The following is a 10,873-nucleotide window of genomic DNA, read 5'->3' as shown; positions in this document are numbered from 1 at the left end:
TTTATGACAGTTCGTATCTATGTATGTTGGCGTTTGTTTTTGTTGCACTTCAGTGTTTGTTGTTGTTCCTTTGTTTTCCTCGTATAGTTGATGTAATTCCTCAGTTTTAGTTTGTAACCCGGATTGGTTTTCTCTCAAGCAATTTATGCCTTTTGAACAACGGAATTACTTTTGTTGTCTTTATTTGATCAGATGTGAACGTAATTAAATGTAAGTATTAGTCAATAGTAAATGAAATGCCCTTTCTAACTGCAATAGTATCAAAACATTAGACTATTCCACCCTTCAGAGTATTTTCCATTCAAAGCTAACCGTTGATTTTATAAATAAGTCAAACTTGGCCAAAATGTAAAATAACAAAAATAACGAACTCCAAGTAAAATTTCTAAATAGAAAGTCAAAATCAAAAGCTCAAACTTATCTAACGAATGGATAACGACTGTTATATTCATGACTTGATACGGGTATTTTATTGTTTAGACAATGGTGGATTAAACGTAGTTTTATAGCTTGCTAAACATGTCACTTGCACTACAGTCCCATAAAATTCTATTATATTGACAACGACGTGGACAAAACTAAAAGACATTACAGGTAAAAATGTCAAGAAATAGTGATACAACAGTCAACATTGTATTATAATATATTAATCAATATAAAAAGAGTAATTATTTCAACAAAGTTGAACAAAAAGGCATATAGATGAAGCACATTAGCAAAAAGGAAAAACCAGAATACAGATAGATTCTACCACTGCATCGAGTTTAATACGATATTTATCCACTCGAGACAGTTAAATTTTCAAATTTTAAAAAAACGCGAGGCTTGCCCGAGCGTTTTAAATATTTAAAATTTAACTGTCGAGACACCCGATGCAACTGAGGTTATCCTATTAAATAGATCTTATGTTAGTGGGGTTACGTTGTTCAATAGAGGGTATGGTATACCATGTTAACACATGTTAGGGGGTTATTCTATTGAAATAGAGAAACACAGTATTATAGCCATGCTAGTATATGGTATGGGGTTATCTTATTCAAGTAAAATAACACAGCAATGATACAAGTTTTGCATATGGTATGGAGTTATATTGTTCTAATAGGGTAAAACGGTACAACGATGTTGAAGCCAATAATTTTTTTTTTATCCTACATCCGGAAATTAAAACTGCGGCCTAAAAACCATATATCATGAGACTAACACGTTATTTGATTTATTATTGTTGATCTTATATTATAGGGTAATTGCATGAATATTGAGGAATATTGTCCCGAGTAGAGTATAGATTATAAAGATGGTACGTTTGATGGAACTTCCAAATATACAGCCGAGACCGCATTCGATCAAAAATCGTAGTTGAAAAGCATTAGAAAATATCGAAAATGATTATTTTTTATATAGATACGCATCCCTCTGAAATCACCTACTTATGGAAAATGTGTGATAAAATTACTTAGATAAGTTCACAATAATTTATTCGAAGGTAAAAAGATAAGCACTGTTCCCTAATATAATATGCCGGATACAATAGAAATACTAATGACCATCATATACTATATGTATAAATGCTTTATTAATAACAACTATAAGAGAGAAGATGTGGTATGATTGCCAATGAGACAACTCTCCACAAGAGACCTAAATGACACAGAAATTAACAACTATAGGTCACAGTACGGCCTTCAACAATAAGCAAAGCCCATACCGCATAGTCAGCTATAAAAGGCCCCGAAATGACAATGTAAAACAATTCAAACGAGAAAACTAACGGCCTTATTTATATATATAAAAAAATGAACGAAAATAAATATGTAACACATAAACAAACGACTCCTGACTTGGGACAGACACATACAAATAAAATTGAGAATGGAAATGGGGAATATGTCAAAGAGACAACAACCCGACCATAGAGCAGACAACAGCAGAAGGTCACCAACAGGTCTTCAATGTTTATTTTCCAATCAAAATTCAAGGTGGCTATAGTGACAAATCTAAATCGGTGACCCCCAATTTTTTTCCATCATATATTGTTCCTCAAATCATGAAATACCTTCACACAATTATTTTAGGGGGAAATCACTGGTAGAACTGAATAAGTTGTTAAAGGCTTTTTCAAAGTTTAGGACTACTTTATCTTAGGAAAGGATTTATGTGGGTGAAATGACCTTGGAAAATAGTTTTATTCCCAGCATTTTCATCAAATGAGCATTTAGTGTTTCAACCTAAATAATAATCTCAAGCTGATCTATTAAAAGATGACGCGGCGACAGCTTTCTGTATGGAAATTTTCGTCAGAAAAGCAGAACGCTAATTTTATATCATTTTATGTCAGTAATGACAGTATATCGGAGGTTTTTCTCTAAGCAAGTACAAATTTTCAGAGCCTGACAAGTTGTTGTCTCCATGGTTACTTGTAAACAGTCAAGTTTTTGAATGATATACTTATGTCGACCCCCGCAACACACCGTGTTTTGTTTTTTTGATATTTGTGTTTTTGCTTTTTTGCTTATTATCTGAAACTGAGACTATTATAACACATAACATCAGTCTTAAAAGGCGAGATCATCGGACTCACCGTTGCACACACTTTCACATAGAAGATCATCAAGTTGAACTATATGTAAAAGACAAAGAAATAGCTCGTAGAACATTTGAAGAGGGCACAACCAATATATAAACTCAATGATAATGACACTCTCAAACATACTATTACAAATTTAACAATTACTAATCTAGTATAACTGATCTTTAACCCCCTTTATAGATGAACCATATTTTCATATGTAGAACAGGTGCTCTCTTTATATAAAGTACTGCTTCTCCTTCCACCATTGGGCATCTAACCATAGTTACATGCTCAGCTCTGCTTCAAGTGCTCTCTATTTTACTATCCACACCGATATGTGTCCACACTTGTAAATTTTTAATTTTTTTTCGGAAAATACTCATTTCCATTCGGAACTTAGCTAGATCTACCACGATGTTGCATTCGGCAATCCTCGGTAGAATCCGCTACTCTCCTTCTTGAGGAATCGGCCGAGTTGAGACGAATGCACGATGTTGATGATGGGGCGCGGCCATTATCTCTGGAACACATAGTAGGTAACCAAACATTTTCAATGTAAATCTATCCTATTCTAAAAGATAAATCCCACAGTTATAGGGATGAAACTTTAACAAGCAATACAAGTACATTAATCAGGAGTAATAGGGAGTTATATATATATAGCTAGTGGAGAAGAAGATAAAATTGTATAAAAAAATCAGTTAATCTATTTTGGAGTTTTTGTCCCCTTTATAATGCTTTTTATCAGTTTTTAACTGTGACCACAATATGTTTAGGAGCTAGGTTAAAAGTTTACCGAGTTGGAAAATGGATCAGCATGACAATATGTATATTATTTTTGACTGAAATTTCGAGAAAAGTCTATAAACCTGTTTTGGAGTTATTGCCCCTGAAATAATATAAATTTCCAGTTTTTTAGCTTTTTCCATGAAAAAATAGGAGCTCAGGTGAAAATTGAACATGTAAAAAGGTTCAACCTAACAAGATGAATATATATCCTAAAAAATTAGTGAATATTTGGTCCAGGTGTCAACTTATATTTGAAGTTCCACTGGAAACTTTGTTATAAACAATGTCATAATATCTATACCTGTAGGAACACATATTCTATACCATTTATTCCGTTCGGAACATATACTGTAATTTTTATTCCTCTGGAAATAATATTCCAGAATATTTTTCCTTTCGGAACTTACATTTATATGAAGGAACTTCTATTCCGTGACACCCCCTGTTTCGATATAATCTCTTTATCAACTTGTACTATACTTTTATTCACACATTTTTTGTTGTTATTTTGAAAACATTTTTTAAATATATACATTAATTTAAAGAGAATAATTGGCATGTCGGTGATTACCAATGAGACAACTCTCCACAATAAATGACATAGAAACTAATAACTATAGGTCACTAACACTGTACAGCCTTCAACAATAAGAAAAGTCTTTTAAAATGCATAGTCCGCTATGTCATGTATGTTGATTTTTTACTTCTTTTTTTTCAGTTTTGGCTGTTATCTGAAAGTTATACATGTTACAGGAGCTTAAAGCTAAACCTGTAAATTGCAAAAAAATATATAAAAGTCTGAATTAGCAAACTGGTGATTTTATTCTTCAGGTGAACAATACAGGCACAGATATAACTCTTCTTTGTCTTTTTAAAAATTGTTGTGTCTATTTTTGATTGCCATATTTGCATCTTCTCCCCCTTTTTTACATCCTTCAATGAATATCATGATTCTTAATAGTTAATTTCTTTCCTTCCATATTAAAATAAGGAGATGTGGTTGATGATTGCTAGTGAGACAACTATCCACATGAGTTCAAATGAAAGGGATGTTAAACCATATACCATGTATACATGTTGCCTTCAGCATTGAGAAAAACTTGTTATACATGTACCATTTGGTTGGCTATAACAGCATTGTACCAACATGAAAAATGTAAACTAATGTGAACTTTAGAGAAAACTTGTGGTCTGATCGATAATAGTTTGACAACCATTTAAAAAATCTGATTTTTATGTTATTATATAAAACATCACTAACATGTTAAATGACAGGGACTTGTAAAACATTGAATGAGTGATATGAGTAAGTTACAGTAATCATGTTCATTGAACAAAAAATATATAGTTCTGTTACCATTCATACATTTGACTGATGAAAAACTTGACAGTAACATTCAGTGAATGGTATAAAAGTTAACAACTACATTTGTATGGGTCACTAGATATATAAGAAGATGTTATATGAATACCAATTAAACAACTCTCCATCCAAGTCACTATTTTTAAAAGTAAATCATTATAGGTCAAAGTACTATAACTTCAACATGGAGCCTTGGCTTACACCAAACAGCAAGCTATAAAGGGCCCCAAAAATGACAAGTGTGAAACCATTCAAATAGAAAAACCAACAGTCTAATCTATATAAAAATCGAGAAAGACTTATGAACCTCATCAACAAATGGCAACCACTAAACATCATGTTCCTGACTAGTAAAGGTGCAAACAAATGCAGCTGGATTGAACGTTTTGATAGGTACCAACCTTCACCCTTATCTGAAACAATCACAAAATAGACAGACACTGAACATATGTGTAATGCCTTCAACAATGAACAAAACCCATGCCATGCATAGTTAACTTAAAAAGGCCCTGAAATACAAAACAATGTAAAACAATTCTAAATTACCTGATTTATGTATAAAACAAAATAAATGAAAGAATAGATGTAAAAGACATTTATTTAACCAGGTTTGTTTATTATGTCCAATATATATTAAATATGATAAAACAAAGATTTTTTTACACTACAAACATGTATTTTAGATTTGATGTCATTTATATCCTACATTTGTACATGTGATTTACAAAATTTGATCTTTTCTAGTATTAATTGAGAGTTAATTTCCACCAAACTCAAATACAAAAAGGCTGTTTACTCGAAACACATGAAATTCAGGAAAGGCACTTTAAAATCTGCTTTATGATAGAGTCTAAGTACGATAAAAGATGTAAATGAGTGAACATGGTGAAAATATAAATGAAAATATTTATTTTTCACTATATATTGGTGGATACCCCCATTTTATAATGGCCTCCCATGAACACCAAGTATGTTTAAATTGATCATCCCTAATACCTAATGGAAAAAAGCATACCTAACCTTTACTTGTTTCAAGCTTAAAATTTACCTCAAAGGAAAATTTACTCATTCAAATTTTATGAAAACATTGTGTTCATACATTAGTTCCACTACATCTTTTAGGAGAGATCTTGAAACTAGTTTGTATAAATTGAAATCTTTATCATACATTTCAGGTCAACCTTCTCATTTATATTGGCAGAATATATAATTATTATTAACTGACGAAAAATAAAGGAACTGTTGAAAATGCATGGAGAAATTTGATGGGCAAGGACAGACATAAAGCTTAACATCAGAAAACCTCTGGATTCTCGGAACTGTTTATCACATTGACATTATCAACATGATCAAATCAGATAGGTTTTAAAAAAGTATATATTGTAAAAGACTTTACACCTTTCACAAAATATCTTACTACTAAAAATGCTAGCAAGTATTGAAATGTTCCTGACACGCAATTATTATCATACCCCTTATCTTGAAAAGATGGGGCATTTATTGATGCACATGATTGTCAGTATGCTGTCTGTCCACCATTCAAAATTTTAGTTTTATGATGATGATTACAGTATCACTTGACCAAATCTGATGAAATTGAAACATCTTGGATAATACTTTATACTGGTCAAGTTTGATTATGAAAGCTTTGATGTTTATTGTTCAAGATTTATGACTAAATATGCCCCTTATATAATTATCCACGACCACCTTGAAAGTTTTTTTTAAATCTCTTGCCAAATTTTTTTTAAGTTCTTAAAGAACACAATGCAAGTTGGTTCATGAATGACAGATCAAATTAATTTTGACATTTACTGTTTTAAGAGTTATTACCCTTATTTACCTAAAAATTCAGATTGATTTTGTGTTTCTTGTTGATAATGCACCATTTGAAAAAAACTTTTTTCAATTTTATTATAATTTAACACAAGCATGACAAGTGAGGAAACTTAAAATACAGGTCACATTCAATTGTGATTTTGGTTTGTGGCAACTACAGTAAGGGTGTTTTTGCAACCAGGGGTACCTGTGATCACTTGATCACCTAGACTGACAATTTCGAGTTTCTAGTAAAAACTTTTATGAAATGGATAGTAATTTTTTAGTTTTTTAACACAGTTCTATTCATGTACATTACAGTTTGTACCTATGAAATGTCAAAAAAAAAGAAAACCAACAATAGAACAAAAGTCCTATATTTCTGTTCATGTATAGTGGAATTTAAACTAAACTACATTGTATCTTCATATACATGTATATATATAACACATGAGGTATAGTCTTACCGGTACTTTGGATACCATGCTTTTGTGTCTTCCACTACTAATGGGAGCTGTTGGGTGTGTGTATGATTAATGGAAGAAACCACCAATCACAACAAAACTAAAATGAAACTTATTTCTCTTATTTTTTTGTGTTTATTTATAAATAAATAACTCCATATCTTAATTTTTTAAAGAAAATCGTAATATATTTAATAGTTTTCTGAAAGTTGTATGTTTATTGATGGTAACAACTTAACATCATATATGTAAACCAACTTATTTTTCAGGGATAGTAGATTTTGTGTAAAGCCCTTTTCAGCTGACTTAGCAGCAATTTATTCTTGTGATTTTCAACCAAAATGCTATTGATTTCTGTTAGGAAAGACCCCCATTTTAGTTAATCCTGACAATTTTCATTCCAATTAAATGCCTTCGTTGGGTTGAGCAATATCAAATAACCTAGTAAGACTGGCTTTTTCTTCCCTGCTTTACCTCTGACAGACAACATATGTGCCTTTTCTTTCTTTCTTAAACTCACAAAAGTTTCAAAAGTAATAGTCTACAAAAATAAGTTGGTGTACAGTTTTGTAGATTTAGGATCTTCTTTAAATTATACATTTATTACACACTTTTTAATTACAGTGATATATTATATAATGGAAAGTTAAAGCTGGAAGTAAGGTGCATACCATGAAAGTACCTGACAAGTGGACTTACAAGATCTGGTGTAAGAACATTTGTGAATTGTTGAAGAAGCACAATAAAAGAAGTCCATGAAGTTTTTGAAGATCTTGTTGTCAGGTTAATTTCAAGTCATCCCTTTCATGCTTTACACATTTGTTTGCCTTAATTGATATATCCCTATTGATTGACATATAACTTGATACCAGCTAAAACACAAGTCACCTAAAATTGGATTGCCATCAAATATTAACTTGTTGAAATAGTGTACATGGCTTTGTGCTTTGAACAATTAGTCCAATTAAAACTTTCAACAGGTTGTCAACTATATTAAGCAAACATATTCAACAAGTGACAAATAATATCAAAAATATTTTAACACCCTCAGCACTTTTATAATATGTACAATATCAGAATTATTAAAATTTATGTTATTTGTCCAATGATTTAACAAAAATTTTTATGAGGTTCAGTAGTTTGATTGATTTGAAATAAGATATCAAATATCAGAATGTCAACTGAAGAAAATGTAGAGAGTACACAGAAAATTTATAAGAAAATGTAAAGAATGCACAGACAAAATAAGAAAATATATGGATTCACAGAAACAATAGTTGTATAATCATGTATATAGGAATAATAGGTATAATATTAAGACTTCTAATTCTGGATACTATTTTTTTTGTTGCAGAAATCAGAGATGTATTGAATAGATTTTAAATCTGACACAAAATAATCTAATAGAATTATTTTATTTTTTTCAGTATCTGACTTCATTGGTAGATGTAATTGAACAGTTTAATAAACCAGCTCCAGCAAATCTAGATCATTGTTCCAATACTCCAGCAAAAAGATTTATCATTAGAATTCCAGGAAGTCACAACAAATTTATTTTATGGTTTGATCCTAAACACTATCATCATTGTAATTGGTTTAATATTATACCAGGCTCTTGAGTCTGAGGAAAGGAATGTTATTTTCCTTAGTTTACTGTTAAAATAGAATTTCACGAAACCTTTTCAGATAATAAGGACATACTATGTAGTTGTGCATATCGACGGGAAATTGCGATTCAATTTTTTTTCTAGGAGTTACGCCCCTTTGAACTTATTTACTTTAATGTACTACTGCAACAGTTTGTCATCGCAACTCCTCTCAAACCACACAACAGAATTTCACGAAACCTTTTCAGATAATAAGGACATACTATGTAGTTGTGCATATCGATGGGAAATTGCGATTCAATTTTTTTTCTAGGAGTTACGCCCCTTTGAACTTATTTGCCTCACTATACTGTTGACTCCTCTCGCTTGGAATTTATGTACTACTGCAACAGTTTGTCATCGCAACTCCTCTCAAACTACACAACAGAATTTCATGAAACCTTTTCAGATAATAAGGACATACTATGTAGTTGTGCATATCGACGGGAAATTGCGATTCAATTTTTTTTCTAGGAGTTACACCCCTTTGAACTTATTTGCCTCACTATACTGTTGACTCCTCTCGCTTGGAATTTAAATTCCCCAAAAATACTGAACAGTAGTTATTTTATTGAAGTTGTATGCTGGGTTTACCCTGCGTCCGTTTTCTTCTTGCCACGCCTTTGGCTAATGCTTTAAGTGGTTTTCATGAAACTTTGATGAATTATTTATTTCTATTGAAATGAGCTACCTTTCGTTTGATAGAAATTTTAGATTTTACTTTTCCTAGCTATGGGGATTTTTTTTGTTAACAAAAAGGGGGATTTTCCTGTTTTCGGACAAGAATTCATAAGTGCTTTGAGCAGTTTCATGGAACTTTGATGACTGCTTTATTTCTATTGATGTGAGCTCCCTTAAGCTTTTTTTTTTTATAAATTTCTGATATGAAATATAGGCATTATGGAATGTTATAAATGAGAGGCATATAATGTGCTCATTGCACTGCTGTATATTTAACTAGTTCATTGTAAATTCTATTTCTCAAATTAGGTTTGTGTGTAACATCTTTTTTATTGTTTTTTTTTTCTTAAAAGTTCCTCTTGCTCATTTTTCTCTTACTTATTTAATTGTATTTTATTGTAAACTTTAAGTTTTTAATCAATTGTAACCTGTTGACTATTTTTTTAAACATCATTTATGGCATTTAACTATATTTATTGTATATATTTTAACTATTTTGTTGTGACGTTTTTTTTGTTGTTGTAAACTTTGATATGTGAGAAACTGTGAGTGAATAAATGTCCGTTGTTTCATTGTCAATGTCGCATGTTTTGTATCTTTAAGTAGAAATCAGGTATTCTTAAAACGAAACATTTATTTAATCTGAACTTCCAACCTCATTTAGTTTCCACATTTATGAAATTTATATCAAAGTTTTATACATGTATCAGCAATGTCTCATCCAAATATATCTGTTTTCAATGATTGTGATGAATTTTATATTATATATCTGTTTTCTTTAAAATATGTAGAACTAGGTATCTAGTTTTCTTGTATGAAGTAAAATGTTATGTTACGTTAATTTCAAGGTTAATTATTTTAACTTTGATATTTATTTTTTTCACTATGAAATCAAAAATACTTGACATATTGAATATGTTTTTATTATGGAAAATTTTAGTACAATATTTTTTTTAGTTCATGTTAATTAAGTTTATAACAGTTTATTATTATTACTAGTTTACTTAAAGGCACACATTGTATGCAACAAGAGCAACACAATATAGTATACAAAATGATAAATTGGTCAATAAATATGACAAGAGAAGAAAAAACACAACCCTTTTATCACTAGGGGTGGGAAAGAGGTTTTAAGTATTTGTGAAATATGGTCAGGATAGTACTAGCATAGGACAAAAAATTTCCAGATAGATATAGTATTAGTATTATATATAGTGTTTATGTACTTTGCATTGAAGCTAATATTGACCTGGTTTTACGAATCAGGTTTGTCAGTTCTGTTCCGCTTACACTTTTCCATTGTTTTGATGTCAGACTATTTCATGGGCAAAAACTCAATCAATACTTATAAGTGTCATATTTTATGCTTCAGTCAGAAATGAGAATTATATTTATTGTTGCTTTAAGGGTATACTATGTGTTAGGATTATGTTTTCTATTGAAGATTTGGGAGTGATGTTTAATGAGTATTTCTGATGGTATATATGCTACGTAGAAATTAAATTTTTAGTTGCCTTTTCAATAAAGCAATCATTTACTATTA

The 10,873-nt window shown here is 30.7% G+C and overlaps 1 long non-coding RNA gene across 2 annotated transcripts; it reads left to right on the top strand.

Annotated features, from left to right (window-relative positions):
• The first annotated feature begins 3,034 nt into the window (after positions 1-3,034).
• On the top strand, positions 3,035-10,873 carry LOC139513103 (uncharacterized). Of its 2 annotated transcripts, none has more exons than XR_011662392.1 (4): positions 3,035-3,105; positions 5,897-6,094; positions 7,628-7,786; positions 8,431-10,873. It is a non-coding gene; the product is annotated as an uncharacterized lncRNA (long non-coding RNA). The 2 variants fall into 2 exon arrangements; XR_011662391.1 differs by having other exon boundaries at positions 3,056-3,101.

This window comes from Mytilus edulis, chromosome 2 (assembly GCF_963676685.1).
Source record: "Mytilus edulis chromosome 2, xbMytEdul2.2, whole genome shotgun sequence".
In the NCBI taxonomy this organism is placed as follows: Eukaryota; Metazoa; Mollusca; class Bivalvia; order Mytilida; family Mytilidae; genus Mytilus; species Mytilus edulis.
Note: the sequence above shows the minus strand (reverse complement) of the source record. Positions and strands in the feature narration are given on the sequence as shown.